The sequence below is a fragment of the Narcine bancroftii genome, chromosome 7 (assembly GCF_036971445.1).
Source record: "Narcine bancroftii isolate sNarBan1 chromosome 7, sNarBan1.hap1, whole genome shotgun sequence".
Taxonomy (NCBI): Eukaryota; Metazoa; Chordata; class Chondrichthyes; order Torpediniformes; family Narcinidae; genus Narcine; species Narcine bancroftii.
This window is the reverse complement of record NC_091475.1, coordinates 189,559,054-189,575,754: the sequence shown is the minus strand read 5'-3', so window position 1 is coordinate 189,575,754 and position 16,701 is coordinate 189,559,054.

Below are 16,701 nucleotides of genomic sequence, written 5' to 3'. Positions count from 1 at the left end.
TGTAATTTAACAAGAATGTCTGCAGGATCTCCTCCGTTTGACCCTCCCCCTTGATCTTGTTCAGAGCTTGTTTGAATGTATCCACAAAACGTTCTGCTTGACCATTGGACTCTGGATGATATGGAGCAGAGTGAATATATGTGATGCCATATTGCTTGCAAAAAAATATATATCGAAGCTGGCTGCAGTGAATTGTGTCCCATTGTCTGAAACTAATGTTACAGGAGAACCAAATCAATTGAATATGGGCTTGAGTTCCACGATTGTAGCCAATCCAGTTGGTCAGGTGGCTTTGATGATCTCAGACCATTTGGAGTATACATCCATTATAATTAGGTAGTACTCCACATTAATTGGTCCTGCATAGCCAATATGAAGATGATTCCATGGCCTTCTTGGTTGAGACCAGGAATGTAGATTCATCTTAATAGGGAAATTCACAGCTGAGGCACATCGGATACATGACCGAGTCAGTTGTTCAATCTGGTCATCCATTAGAGGCCAATAAACATAGCTTCGTGGAAGTGCTTTCCTTTGATTCATTCCAGGATGTCCCCTGTGAAACTGTTTGAGGATTGCGGACCTTTGGGAATCACAATCCTTTTTGCAAACAAAAGACAGCGATTAGTGATTCTCATCTTTTCAAGAATGGGTGGATTTCCATTTATGAACAAGTTTTTGGGCACCCTGAACAAAGATAATGCATCATCTCTTGGAGGTCATCTTCGCTCGTTGCTTGTCTGACTCTTTCTGCTGTGACCAGCAGTGAGTCAATAACATCTTTAAATACCTGGTTGACCTCTGCCTCTACAGAGAGTTCCACGACAAGAATATCTTCCGGCTCTGTCTTCTGCTTGCTAATGAGTCATGATAAATCCATCTGTTTGCCCGATACTTGTGGTCAGCAGGTGTTTAAATTTGAAGTCATAACCAAGTAGCATAGTTGCCCATCTTTGTAGATGGTTTGCCGTGTAAATTGGAATTCCTTTCTTTGAACCAAATACTGCTAGGAGAGGCTTGTGATCTGTCAGAAGAGTGAAATGCCATCCATAGAGCATTTTATGGAATTTCTTCACCGCAAAAACGATTGCTAGAGCTTCCTTTTCAATTTGTCTATAGTTACCCTCTAGTGCTGTTAAGGAGCATGCTGCATGTGGTTCGGCCTTTTGATTCCCACCTGAATATGTGGGAAATGACTCACCCACCCCATACATCTGACTGCACCCACCCCATACATCTGAAGCTACAACAATCTCCAAGCTTGAATCATATTGCGTCAAAAGAAGGCTCGAGTTTAGCATCGACTTAACTTGAATGAACGACTCTTAACATTTTGATGTATATTTCCATTTGCTACCCATGTTAAGGAGCTTGTTGAATGGATCACAGAGTTTATGCATCTCTGGCAGAAATGAATTGAAGTGATTGATAAGACCCGGAATGAATGTCGTATGATCACATCTGTGAGTGCAGGCATGCACTTGGTAGCATCGGTATTTTGTGGATCTGCCTGTCGTCCATGTTTGTCAATGATGAAACCAAGATATTTCACTGACTTCATGAAAACCATAGTCTCTGATGTGGGACAAAACACAATCAAGACGATCAAACAATTCTCGACCGTGAGGTCCCATTACCAGAATGTCATCTGGATACACTGCAACTCCCAGAATATCATTCAGAATTGTGTCTATGATATGTTGAAAGATAGCTGGAGCAGTTTTCACTCTGAATGGTAGACCTGTGTATTTGAACAGTCCCAGTGTTGATGGTTAACAATTCCTTGGATTTGTCATTAACCTTCACCTGTTGATAAGCCTCTGCTAAGTCAATCTTTGCAAAGCATTTGCCACCATTCAGCTTAGTGAAGAGGTCATCAGGCAGTGGCAGTGGGTATTGATGGGTGTCCAATTCAGACCAGTTAAGAAATCAGCCCACGATAGATGCAGCCCATGATGAGAAGCTGACCTCTTCAATTACTCCTCCATGTTGCAGCCGTTCCAATTCTTGTTCCACATCTTGCAGTGCTGTGTACGGGACAGGTCGTTTTGGCTTGAAAGTCAGTTTCTCGTTTGGGAGAAGACAGAGTTTCACCTTTGTTTTAGTGCACCGTCCGAGGCCTTCGGAAAATACCATTGGGTGGTGTTGCTTTAGCTGTGCCAGCAATGTTTGTGGGTATTTGCAGCTTGTGGGGTATGTGCCACTTGCAACTTGTGGCAAATATTGTTGAGTGGCTGATCTAGAAGGTTCAACCTTTCAATCAAGTCAAGACCCATTAAATTGAATTTAGGACATTTTACCAGATAACACGTTCCATTTTCTTCTGCGCCATTTAAGCTGACAGAACAGTCAACCGAACCGAACAACTCCAGGATTCCCCCGGAAGCGTTCCGTGCCGTGTTTTTGGTTGGGGTCATCTCTGGCTGACCAATCAGTTTCCACGTCATCTTTGATATTAGGGTAATGTCAGACTGTATCAATTTGAAGCCTTACTGAGATGCCGTTAATGTCCACTTTCACATGTTTCCTGCATTTGAGGTTATTGACCTTACTAGGTTTTTGCCTTCTTAAATGAAGGAATAACACAAGCTATCTTTTCAGTCTTCTGATACCTCCCCTGTGGATAACAAAAATGAAAAATCTTCATCAGTGCATCAGCTATCCATATAACCATATAACAATTACAGCACGGAAACAGGCCATTTTGGCCCCTTTAGTCCCCACCGAACTAAGTACTCTCCTTTAGTCCCACCTACCTGCACCCTGCCCATAACCCTCCATTCCCCTTCCATCCATATACCTATCCAATTTTTCCTTCAGTGACAAAATGGATCCTGTCGCCACGAATTCTCCCGGAAGCTCATTACGCACAACCACCACTCTCTGAGTGAAGAAGTTCCCCCTTAACTCATGACCTTGTATTTCAATTTCTCCTACTCTCAATGGAAAAAGCCTATCCACATCAACTCTATCTATCCCTCTCATAATCTTAAATACCTTTATCAAATCCCCTCTCTACCTTCTATGCTCCAAAGAATAAAGACCTAATTTGCTCAGTCTTTCTTTGTCATCTAGATTCTGATACCCAGGTAACATTTTCGTTAATCTTCTCTGCACTCTATCCCTTGTTGATATCCTTTCTATTATTTAGTGACCAGAACTACACAATATTCCGAATGTGGCCGCACCAATGCCTTGTACAATCTCAATATCACTTCCCAACTCCTGTATTCTATGCTTTGATTTATAAAGGCCAGCATACTAAAAGCCTTCTTCACCACCCTATCCTCATGAGATTTTACCCTCAGGGAACGACGCACCATTATTCCTAGATCTTTCTATTCCACTCCATTCCTCAATACCCTCCCATTTACTACATACGTCCTGTTTTGATTATTCCTCCCAAAATGAAGCACTTCAAATTTATCAGCATTAAACTCCATCTGCCATCTTTCAGCCCACTCTTCTAAGCAGTCCAAATCCTTCTGCAGTCTTTGTAAACCTTCTTCATTATCCACAATTCCACCTATTTATTATCATTGCATACTTACTAATCCAATTTACCATCCCATCATCTAGATCATTAATGCATATGACAAACAGCAAAGGACCCAATACAGATACCCAGGGCACACCGCTTGTCACCAGCCTCTAGTCTAACAATTATCCTCTATGACTCTCTGGCATCTCCCATCCAGCCACTGTTGAATCCATTTGACTATCTCAAAATTAATACCTAATGACTGAACCTTCCTAACTAACCTTCCATGCAGAACCATATCAAAGGCCTTACTGAAGTCCATATAGATAACATCCACTGCTCTACCCTCATTAACATTCCTAGTCACCTCTTCAAAAAAATTCAACAAAATTGGTCAAACCTGACCTTCCATGCACAAATCCATGTTGATTGTTCCTGATCAGACCCTGTCTCTCTATATACTTATATATACGCACACTAAGAATGCTTTCCATTAATTTATCTACCACAAATGTCAAATATACAGGCCAATAATTGCTAGGTTTGCTCCTCGAACCCTTTTTAAACAAAGGAGCCACATATGCAATACGCCAATCCTCCGGCACTATACCCATCTCTAAAGACATTTGAAAAACCACTGTTGGAGCCTCTGCTATTTCCTCAATAACTTCTCTCAAGGTCCTGTGGAAAATCCTGTTTGGACCTGGAGACTTATGCCTGAAAAGCTCCAGTACTTCCTCTTTCTTAATCACTATAGTCTCCATAATTACCCTCTTTGCTTCCTTTACCCTGCACAATTTAATATCCTCTCCTTAGTGAATAGTGAAAAAAAGAAATTGTTCAAGATCTCCCCCATCTCTTGTGGCTCCACACACAGTTGTCCACTCTGATTCTCTAAGGGACAAATTTTATCCCTCACTTTCCTTTTACTATTAACATATTTGTAGAAACCAATTGGATTTATTTTCACCCTACTTCCTATAGCTACCTCATACCTTCTTTTAGTTTTTCTAATTTCTTTCTTAAGATTCTTTTTAGATTCAATGTATTCTCCAAACAACTTTTTTCCTTGTTTCTTATATTTATTGTAGGTCTCCCTCTTTTTTTGAACCAAGTTTCCATTATCCCTTAAAAACCATGGCTCTCTTAAACTTTTGACCTTGCCTTTTAAGTTTATAGGAACACAAAGATTTTGGACCCTCAAAATCTCACCTTTAAAAGACCTCAATTTCTCTACTACACCAACCCATAAAACAAACTGTCCCAATCCACTCCTTGTAAATCTATTCGCATCTCCTCAAATATAGCTCTTCCATAATCGAAAACCTCAACCCTAGGCCCTGACATATCCCTTTCCATAATTACATTGAAGCTAATGGCACTATGATCACTGGACCTGAAGTGCTCCCCAACACATACCTCTGTCACCTGACCTATCTCATTCCCCAATGATAGATCCAACATTGCCTCTTCTCTTATTGGTACCTCTATATATTGCTGTAAAAAACTATCCTGCACACATTTTACCAACTCCAAACCATCACAGAATGGATTTCCCAATTTATATTTGGAAAATTAAATTTCCCACAATCCTTGACTTCTCACAGCATCCTAGAATAATTCTCATCCAACTCTGGGGACTTGAGTCTATATTTATTTGGATAAGAATGTTAAGTTTAAAATGTATGCATCCTTACATGAGGATTTTTGGTCATAACAACAAAACAGATACAATCATGAAAATGGCTTCTGCAAACAGTTGTAGCCAATAGAATTTTTGGCTCAATTACATCCAGTGACATCTCTGTGATGGAACTCATTCACAATCATTCTGGCTCAATGCTAAATTGAACTGATAGTTCTTTATCTTTCTCCATTTTGCCAATTCACACAGCTTCATTCAAACTGAAATAAATAGAAATCTTGATGCAGGAAAGCCCAAATTTAATTTGCTTTAAAAGTGCATGAACAATTGCCTATTTATGAATGGAATTTTAAATCAGGTTAAGCAGATCTAAGAAGGGTGATTTAACATCCAAACCATTCCACCTACCTGCTTCCCCCTCCATAGTTCTTATAATTAGCAAGGCAAATTTGAAAGTAAAACCTTACAGGACTACCTCTACTATTATATACTGCTGTGTGAAGAGCACCATTTATTGAATATATGATTACAATGAAAAAGAAGATGAACTGACACACAGCAAATGGAGCATGATAGCACTGTTATGGTTTTTTTTTCAGGAGCTTGATGACTCTTGGGAAGAAACTGTTTTTAAGCCTGTTAGTGTAAGTTTTCACTTTCTTAATCCTTTTACCCAGGGTGGATTGTGTCACATTTGTGGCCCGAAATGTGAAGTTAATAAAACATTAAACACAAGTTATATCAGGTAAACTTCTCTGTGGCTTTATTCTCCCATTTCCTTTGTCCTCTTGCTTGTGTTCTTATCTCTGTCTCATACCACGTGACTTCCGGTACATCTCATACATATTCATTATCATGACATCCCTCCTTTAATCAGAAATAAACTTTACCTTCACTTACCAATATCCCTCGGAAACCTACAAACATCGTAACTAATGGTAATGCTATGACTCAACTACATAAAATTTACTTCCTACAGCACTCATACATGCACTTTATGATATAAGATTAAATACCGTCCCAAAGTTCTTATTAAAACTATGGCACAAAGTCTTCGTATCGTTTGGGCGCTTTCCGGTTTCGTTTCGGCCTGCCTGCGATATTGTCGTCGCTTCTCGGTTGTTCACTCTCGGCGTCGGAAATACTGCTCGCCACGGCTTCGGGTGTTTCTGGCGCTCTAGTCACTTCATCAGGAGTGCTGGTAACTGCCTCTGGAACATCATCAGGTCTCTCAGTTTCAGCATCTCGTATTGGCCTTTCAACCTCTTCGCTCGATGCATTTCTGGACTGGTACCTTTTTACACCTGAGACATTTCTCTTATACAGGACTCCAGTCGGAGACTTGACTGTCACCATACTGCCACTTCTGGATACGACAGTATAGGGTTGATGGTAATAAGGTGTGTCTAGCTTAGCACCAGTTTCATGCCTCACTAGAACATTATCTCCTGGCATGATGTCTGAGTACTTGGCTCCACGTTTCGAATCTGTGTACAGCTTTGCTGCACCTTTCTTTTCAGCATCGTGGTCCCTCATCTCCTGGTCGTCTCGGATTTCCTTTATTTCTGGCATTTTTGTGCGGATTTTTCTCCCAAAAAATGCTTCTGCAGGACATTTTCCAGTGGTTGCACGAGGCGTTGCTCGATAGACAGCCACATAAGATAGCAATGCTTCTCGCCAATTTTGTCCTTCTGCGTGTGCAATCCTCAATCGTTTTTCAATGGACTGATTTTGTCTCTCTACTTCTCCATTGGCTTGCGGCCATTTCAGAGTTACTTTATGATGGTGGATACCTGTGGTCCTCATGTATTCTGCAAATGTCTCTGAAACGAATTGTGGACCATTGTCAGAGTATAATGTAACAGGTAATCCATATCTTGCGAATATCTCTGCTAACGCTTGTATTGTTTTTTCAGTGGTTGTGGACTTCAACACCACGTACTCATAGTATCTGCTGTATTAATCTATCACTACCATAATTGATTCACCCGTCGGTAAAGGTTCAAGAAAATCAATAGCTACGTCGATCCATGGTCCTGTCGGAAGTTGCGTACTCCAGATCGGTTCTGGCGGATTATTCCTACTTGTGATTTGACATCCGTGACAAGTTTTAACAAATTTCTCTGCGTCTTTATCACAATTTGGCCACCATACCTTGGTTCTGAGGTTTTGCTTGGTACCAACAATACCTAGGTGTCCTTCATGCGCTAAGGATACGATCTTCGGTCTCAATCTTTGCGGTATCACCAATCTGCAACCTCTTAATACACACTGTCCGATGCAACAAAGTTCGTCTCTAATGGGAATGTAAGCCTTGTGAGTACACTTGTCCCATTGTCCACTCTGTATGCATTCTCTTACTTCCATGAGTTCTGGATCACGTTCGGATTCTCTCTCGACTTCCTTCGTAGTCACAGCTTTCGGTGTCGCCTGAATAACTACGAAGCGTACAAAGCTCTCTGTTTCTGTTCCCAATTCTGACTTGGATTGTGGACCACCATCCTTCACCAATCTTGACAGCAGATCAGCAATGTTTGCTTTCCCTGCAATGTGGATTACTTTATATTTGTAGGGTTGTAGTCTGAGTACCCATCTCTCTATTCTGGCACATGGTTTGGATCTCGGTGCATAGATCACCTCTAATGGCTTATGATCTGTGATGAGTTCAAATTCAATGCCGTATAAATATGCATGGAACCTCTCACAGGCCCATACAAGTCCGAGTGCTTCTTTCTCTGTCTGAGAGTATCTTCTTTCCACATCAGATAACAATCTGCTGGCATAGGCAATGATTCTTGGTCCTCCATCATGCATCTGGACCAACACAGCTCCTAAACCAACCTGGCTGGCATCTGCTATGACTTTGGTTGATGCCGCCGGATCGTAATATCCAAGAGTTTTTGCATCTGTCAGGCTTTGCTTCAGCGCTGTGAACGCTTTCTTCTGCTCAGATCCAAAATGAAATGGTATTCCTTTCCTGGTTAGTTTCCTTAGTGGTTCTGCCATTGTAGCGAAATTAGGAATGAACTTTGCACAAAAATTAACCAATCCCAGGAAACTCCTCACCTCTGTTGCGTTCTGAGGTGCACATGCCTCTGCAATAGCTTTCACCTTGGCCTCTGCAGGGTTTAGTCCTTCCCGTGTAAGTCTGTGTCCCATGAAGTCCATTTCTGACACACCGAACTGGCACTTGTTTCCATTCACGGTAAGGCCTGCTTCCTGTAGTCTAGATAGTACACGCCTCAACCGTTTGTCATGCTCTTCCTTCGTTGGTGCATGGATAATGATGTCATCAGAAATGTTGGCAACTCCAGGAATGCCTTGAATCACTCGATGGATTTCATACTGGTAGATCTCCGAAGCTGCATTAATTCCAAATGATAGTCTCTTGTAACGATACAATCCACAGTGAGTCACAAATGTAGTTACATCTCGGGAACCCGGATCCAGCTCTAATTGATGATAGCCCCATTTCAGATCAATTTTTGAGAATACCTTGCTGATAGTTAGTTCTTGAAGTATTTCCTCCACTGTTGGTATAGGATGTCGTTCTCTAATTAAAGCTTCATTGGCCATTCTCATGTCAACACATAGTCTTATGTCACCCTTTGGTTTGGGCACAATCACTACGGGACTGACCCATTGTGTCAAATGTTCCACAGGTTCAATAATGTCTTGTTCGATCAATTCTTTAATTTTGGCTTCAACTTTCCCACGAAGTCCAAACGGAGTTCGGCGCATTGGTTGTGCCTTGGGTTTGACTGTTTCATCTACCGCTTGCTTCATTTGTCGACCTTTCAGCTTTCCTACTCCTTGGAAGACTGCGGGGAATTCTTGCTTCATATCCTCGTATGACTGAATTGAATTGACACAAGCTCCAATATGAAGTATTGCCAGGTCTTGCGCTGTTCTACTGAGCAATGGCTCTCCCCTCTCTTCTATGACCATAAACTCTGCTTCGGTGTACTTATCTCCAGCTTCAACAGTTGCAGTAACACATTCAATGGTCTGCAATGGCTTGGTTGCTGTGTATGGATACAGTTTCTTGGAACACTTCTTTGAGGTACAGATGATCTTTTTCCTTTTCAACTTCTCCCATAAATGTCGATCAATCACATTACTGTCACTGCCTGAGTCTACAATGACCTGAACTGTCACTCCACCAATGATCACTGGGACCTTCTCATGACGTACTTCATTCAACGTAAATTGGTAACAACTCTGTTCCTCCTGGGTATCATCATCGTCACCGTCTATCTAGCGAATGGTATCTTTCTTTCCAGGATACTTTCCTTTCCCCCAGGCTTTGCCTTTGGAAGTTGTACTCTTCCTCTTCTGGTCTGCATTGGACTTGCTTTTGCACTTCTTTGCAAAGTGGTCCTTACCTCCACACTTTCCGCAAACTTTGCCTTTGGCCGGGCAATATGGGTCTTTTCCAAAGTGACCTCGGTTTCCACATCGAAAACACTCCACGTCATGTGTCGGCGTATATCTTGGCTGTTTATGGCGATGTGAGAGCCTCTTAATTTGCTGGCTTAAGTTGTCTTTCAGGGTCATGGTATGAAATTGCCCTTCAACAGCCTCTAATGCAGCAGCAATGGCTAAAGCATCGGTGAGTTCCAACTCACTCCCTCTTTCCAGTAGACGTCTTCTGAGTTTATCTGATCTGCAATGCTGTACGACTTGATCCAATAATTAGTTGTCCAAATCAGCTGGCATGTAATTGCATCCAACAGCTAGCTGGCGTAGTCTCGTCACGTACTGAGCAATTGTCTGGCCATCTTCTTGTCTCGTTCTCCGAAACAAATGGCATTGAAATGTAGCATTCAGTGTCACTACATAGTGTGCATTTAATGCATCTACCGCTTTCCGGTACTCATCCTTTCTTCCAGTATTCAAAAGTGTCTTAAATGTTTCCCGAACTGAGGGTCCTGCAGTGAAAAGAAGTAACGCCCTTCTCTGCACTTTTTGTTCAACCGTACCGGTATCTAGAAATAGGCCACGACTGTCGGCGTAGGATTCAAATTCTTCCAGCCATGCCTTCCACTTCACACTTACAGTGCTTGCATCACCAGTCGGGTCAAAATGAGCAATTCCACTATGTGTTAGAAAGTCACTGTCTTCACCAGCCATGAGGAAATATTCCAGCTCCAAAAGTACTGAGTCACACAGAAAATTCTTATCACCTTGAAGTTGTCTGCAATCCTCTGTAATCTTGTTTAGTCTTTAATTTTCTTCAAGCTTCTTTCATCCTCGTCGCCAATGTCACATTTGTGGCCCGAAATGTGAAGTTAATAAAACATTAAACACAAGTTATATCAGGTAAACTTCTCTGTGGCTTTATTCTCCCGTTTCCTTTGTCCTCTTGCTTATGTTCTTATCTCTGTCTCATACCACGTGACTTCCGGTACATCTCATACATATTCATTATCATGACAGATTGGTCCTTCAGTTTGTTGGCTACCTTTCCTGGTGGGAGATGTAGATGGAGTCAATGGAGGGGAGGGAAGTTTTTGTTCTGTTCTGAACTGCATTCACGATCTTCTGTAACTTCTTCCAATCTTATGTAGAGCAGCTCCCATACCATGCTGTCATGAATCCAACAAGTATGCTTTTGATGGTGCATCTATAGAAGTTGTTGATGGACAAGAGGGACATACCCAACTTCCTTAGAGTTCTAAGAAATTAGAGGTGTTTTCTTGACCATTGTGTCAATGTGCTTGTCGCAGGACAGGTCATTGGAGATACAATATATATTCCTAAGAACTTGAATCTGTCCACTTTTTTGACTTCATTGCCATTAATGTAAACAGGGGTGTGGATTCTGCTCCTGCTCCTGAAGTCAATGTTCATCTCCTTCGTCTTACTGATGTTGAGAGAGAGGTTGTTTTCTTGGCACCATGCCACTGGATTTTCTCTCTATCTCCTATATTCATTTCATTGTTGTTTGATTTCTGGCCTACTCCAGTGATTTCATCACAAATTTGAGGTGGCCTTGGAACAGTATTTAGCTGTAGAGTCATGGGTGTAGAGGGAGTACAATAGAGAACTGATACACCTCCTTGAGGAGTATCTGTGTTGAGTGTCATTCTGGAGGAGATGCTGTTACCCATCTTAACTGTTTTGCAAAGATAATGAAAACAAATTTATTGAATATACATTTTAATTAAGTAAGCAAAATAAAATGGTGTTGAAATGCATAATGGGCAGATTCACCATCATAAGGAGGGGTATAAATGTTGATATAAGTGAAGTACCATTTCAATTCAACTCCCAACTCCCATCCTCACATGTCTGTCCATGTCCTCATGAACTATCCCACCAAGACTACCTGTAAATTGGAGGGAAAAAAACTTGATTTTCCATCTGGATGGCATTAACATTTCACTTCTTTGGTTTCTGCTACCCTACTCTCCATTCTCCCTCCCTTCCCTTTCCCCTAACTCTCCACCCCTCCCCTCTCTATTCCCAGAGTCATCCTTTCTCTCCCTGCTTGCTGGTGTGCCCTCCCTCCTTTATCCATCTATTACATCCTGCCTTTGTGATCGTGCTCTTCCCCCAACCCCTTCCCCCCCCCTTACCATTTTGTCTGGGTGCCTGCCGACATTTCTCCATACCTTGACGAAGGGCTCAAGCCCGAAACATTGGTGTTTGCTGTTTGACCTGCTGAGTTTCTCTAGCATTTTTTGTGTTTTTATCTCAATGTTAATACAAGGAACAACAAAAATTTGGCCTTTCTTTCACTTTCATAAAACTGATTGGACATCTGAACTACAGATACAAGACCCATGGCCATATAAGACCCCCCCCCCCCACCCCATTTTAGTGAGAAATGTTTTAGGAAATATTTGTTTTAGTGTATTTACAGGAAAAAAAATCTGGACAACACATGCAACTAGGATAATGGTAAAAATTGTTTTAATATACTGCTGTATAAGAGAAAACCTTTTATAAGAGAACATTAAAACAAGTAACTATCATAAACAAAAACACAAAAGGTTTGGGAAACATCAAAAACTTTAATCATCTTCAAAGCCTGAACATTCATCAACATCCTCACTGTCAAAGCCCAAAAACTCATCATCGCTACTGCTGGTATCACTGTCTTCAAATAATGTATCCTCTTCAGTGCCATCAAAGGCATTACTAATTCCACACCTTAAAAGCCTTAACAATAATTTTAATTCTTACATTTTTCCAAAATAGTCTTCACCCACTCACTCACCTGTGTAATGGTGGGTCATTTCACTCTTCCTGCTTGTGTAGTTCACGGTCCTTTTCTCCCATTCATTTGTTTGTGATCCCTCATGCTATTTTTAAATAGCTTGTTTATACACACACATTTAAAGACTGTAATTGGCTTGTAAGACCAACAGGAAAAACAGCTATCTGGGTTTTCAGTTCTCCTGCCTATATATAAAAATCAGCTTCAGTTCTGTGTGCTTTGAACTGATCCCTGACCAGAAATGCAGGGCTTTTTTTTAAAAAATAGTCCACTGGGACACCTTTGCCATATTTTCAGTTACCATAAACTGATTCAGTTGCGTCCAGCCACCCTTTTGTATGTTCATGAACAAATGCATGAACAAATGTGTTATTTTTTTCCTTTAATATTCCTTTAAATATTACAAACGATGGCAGTTCTCAAGATCAAGGAACTGAAGTAGGCCATTCAGCTCATCGAGTCTCCTTCACAACTCCACCCTGAGCTAAACCATTCTCACATCTAGTTCCAAATTCCAGCCTTATCCCCATATCTAATTAGTCAGGGTATCAAAGGATATCTATCAATCTCCTTAAACTACCCCAATGATCGGGCCTCCACAGCTGGATGTGGCAATGAATTCCACAAATCCACAACCCTCTGGCTAAAGAAATTTCTCCTCATCTGTTTTTAATGGGTACCTTTTAATTCCAAGACTGTGCCCTCTTGTCCTGGATTCACCTACCAAGGGAATCAACTTATTCACATCTACTCTCTCAATCCTTTCAGCATTCAAACTGTTTCTATGAGATCCCCTCTCATTCTTCCATACTCCAATGAATACAGTGCAAAAGCTGACAAACATTTCTCTTATGTTAGCCCTTGCATTCCGGGAATCATCCTGCTCAGAACAAGTTCTTTTTCATGCATTTATTACAAATTTATTAAGTTCTAATATTTTGTCTTTATAATTCTTTGGCACTTTCTGTGTAATGGATGTTTTTGTACGCATTGATAAACCATGCCTTTTCATGAACTGGTAACACCCACCTGAAGGTAGGCAGCGGAGGCCCCGATCTTGGCAAAAGCGAGGGGGAGGCGGCAGCCCCGGCCTCGGTAGAGCGAAGCCGGCGGAGGCCCCGGTCCGGGACCTTTGTTTACAATTCCCTTAATCACCCTGCTTTTACCCTATGAGAGACACTTGCCCCTTGCAAATAGCGCCTTTGGAAGACTACACAAAAGAGTCTGGAAAAACAACCAAATGAAAAACCTCACAAAGATTAGCGTATACAGAGCCGTTGTCATACCCACACTCCTGTTCGGCTCCGAATCATGGGTCCTTTACCGGCATCACCTACGGCTCCTAGAACGCTTCCACCAGCGTTGTCTCCGCTCCATCCTCAACATTCATTGGAGCGACTTCATCTCCAACATCGAAGTACTCGAGATGGTTCGAACAAGTATGGGAGCCTTACATTAAATACAATAGCGAAAACCTACCGGGGACAAACATTACCTAAGTTGATGGAAGGAGAAGGAAAGAAAAGAATGGACTCAGTAGAATTTCTGGTGTATTTTTGTTGAATGATAACATTGTCTGACTGGCTTAATGCAACCTAGATTGTATACCTAAAATGGATGAGGGGGGGGTGGGGGGTGGCTTGGGAGGAGGGAGGGGGGGAGAAAAAGTCACTGTATATGTGTGAAAAAGAAATAGTGTATATCATGGCTAATGTGATTTATGGTGTGAAAAATAAAAAAATTTTTTAAAAAAGTACTCGAGATGGCAGAGGCCGACAGCATCGAATCCACGCTGCTGAAGATCCAACTGCGCTGGGTAGGTCACGTCTCCAGAATGGAGGACCATCGCCTTCCCAAGATCGTGTTATATGGTGAGCTCTCCACTGGCCACCGAGACAGAGGTGCACCAAAGAAGAGGTACAAGGACTGCCTAAAGAAATCTCTTGGTGCCTGCCTCATTGACCATCGCCAGTGGGCTGATATCACCTCAAACTGTGCATCTTGGCGCCTCACAGTTCGGCGGGCAGCAACCTCCTTTGAAGAAGACCGCAGAGCCCACCTCACTGTCAAAAGACAAAGGAGGAAAAACCCAACACCCAACCCCAACCAACCAATTTTCCCTTGCAACCGCTGACTTGTCAGTCACAAATGAGCCTGCAGCTGACGTGGACATTACCCCTCCATAAATCTTCATCCGCGAAGCCAAGCCAAAGAACACCCACCTCCTGTTTCAGTAAAATCCTTATGCTTTTGTTCTTCTAATCTCCTGGCCTCCTGGCCTCATGAATTATCATCTTGGTAGAAACGGATTTCCCTGAATCCCTTTCATTTATTACCCTGTTTATTTTTAACTCCTGCTTCAGTTGTGGCCAACATGGGGCTGGACAGTGAGGGTTATGTTTACCCTTTTAAGCAGCCCCTAGCCATTTTTCTCCACGAACGTACCATTTTTACGGTAGGCGGCATTCCAAAATCTTTATCTGCTGCTCTATTACCATGCTCCTTGAATGCAATAGTATAGCTTGAGCAATTTCCTCCTGTCGCCATCTTGCCATCTTGCGGATAAAAGCCTCCACTATGTTTGCATTTCAGTGCTCGACGCAAGATGGTGACACCAAAAGGGTCTTATATGCCATCAGATCTGTTCTTCCGCAGTGAAATATGTCATAAAAAGTCTCCTTCCAAAGTTGATTAATTTCTTCGCACATCCTGACATGCTCATGAGATGACATTCTGTGTAAAATAATGCAATCCATTGTCCAAAGTAAACTTGAGAATTATCTGGACAACAAAAAGTTGTCATGGATTTAGAGAGAAAAAATCCAAATGGTTTGATTTATTTGGAACGTTGAAAGCCTTGTGTGCTTAACTGTTACTGCTTCAAAAGGCAAATAAGAGTGTTTGATCTCTCAATGGAAGATCCTTTGTATTAAGCAGTTAACTCTCAAAATAAAAGTATTGTTGGTCCACCAGGGCATCTGTTCTTAAAGATATGTTTACACTTATAACTTCTCCATAGATTGTCACCATGTGGTGGAAAAGTTTGTGGTCCAGAGATCCAGAGAATGATGCTGTCTGGAACTATGTTCCTGGTAGGGCCACCCATGGCGGTAAGGTCCCTGACAAAGAACAATCCAACCAAGATCTCAATGGTGGAACAGGCAGACAAAGTTACTTTAAACTCAATTACTGTGAAGGTGAATGAAATCCATCAGCTTCAATCGTCGTGGTTTCCATGCCATTGGAACTAGTTTGTTGATTTGTGAAGTATCGTGTGCTTCTTGGAATGCAACATTAAGTACGCATTAAACAAATACAGGCATCTTTGCTCTGTGGGCCACTTTCCAAGATTGGACTCATAAACCACTTGAGAGCTCAAAGGAATGAAGACCATCATCCTCGACCTCCAGGGATAGCCATGATGATGACGACACATGATCTAGAGCAGCCATTCTCAACTTTCTTTCAGCTATGGCCCCCTAGGACTCTGCTCAAAAGGTGTGCCCCCCCTTCCCTGAAAAGCAGTAAATTTTGGTTTCTTTCATACTTCTTCTCTACTACATAAAAACATGAAACATACAGTATTTATGTTACCTTAGGTGAAAGAAAGCAAGGTGTAGAGCTCGTCGAAAGAACCAAAGACTTGTTGATCCAAACCAAGGCTTTTATTAGCAAAAGACTGGAGCTCTTCACAGGTGGCCGACCAGTCCGGAATGATCCGACCTGGCTAGGGACACAACCCTTTAAGGCCCAGACAATAGGTGTGGCTTAGCTCTCAGCCAATCGCTGTAAGCACAGTCTAGATACAGTAACTATATACACTATGTACATTGGTGATAGATCTGTACTATCACACAAGGCTTTTACTTAAATGCGCTGTGGCCCCCAGGGGGAGCTGTAAGGTCCCCACTGAAAATGCCTTCTTTAGAGAGCAACATTAAATTCATTCATTTCCAGAATGATGATGAGTTTATTGTCATACACACAAAGGCAATCTTCATATGCATTCAAAATTCTTTCTTGCTGCAAAAAAAAATAGATACTATGTAACAAGAAAACCAACCCCAACAATGCACATTAAAGTACTGTGTGGTAAAGTTAATATAAAAAGATAGATAACGAACAGCTTTGTTAGTGTAAGTCACTTCAGTCATGCAGACCGTAATTTGTGTTTATGATTAGGATAATAAGGAAAGGTTCAAGAACCTGAACATTGTGGGAAAATAATTGTTCATGAACCGAGAGGTACTGGATTCGGGCTTCTGTACCTTCTTCCTGAGAAGTGACCAGAGTGTTGGGGTGTCCTTTGTGATATGGGTTGCCTTCTTAAGGTACCACCTCACATAGATG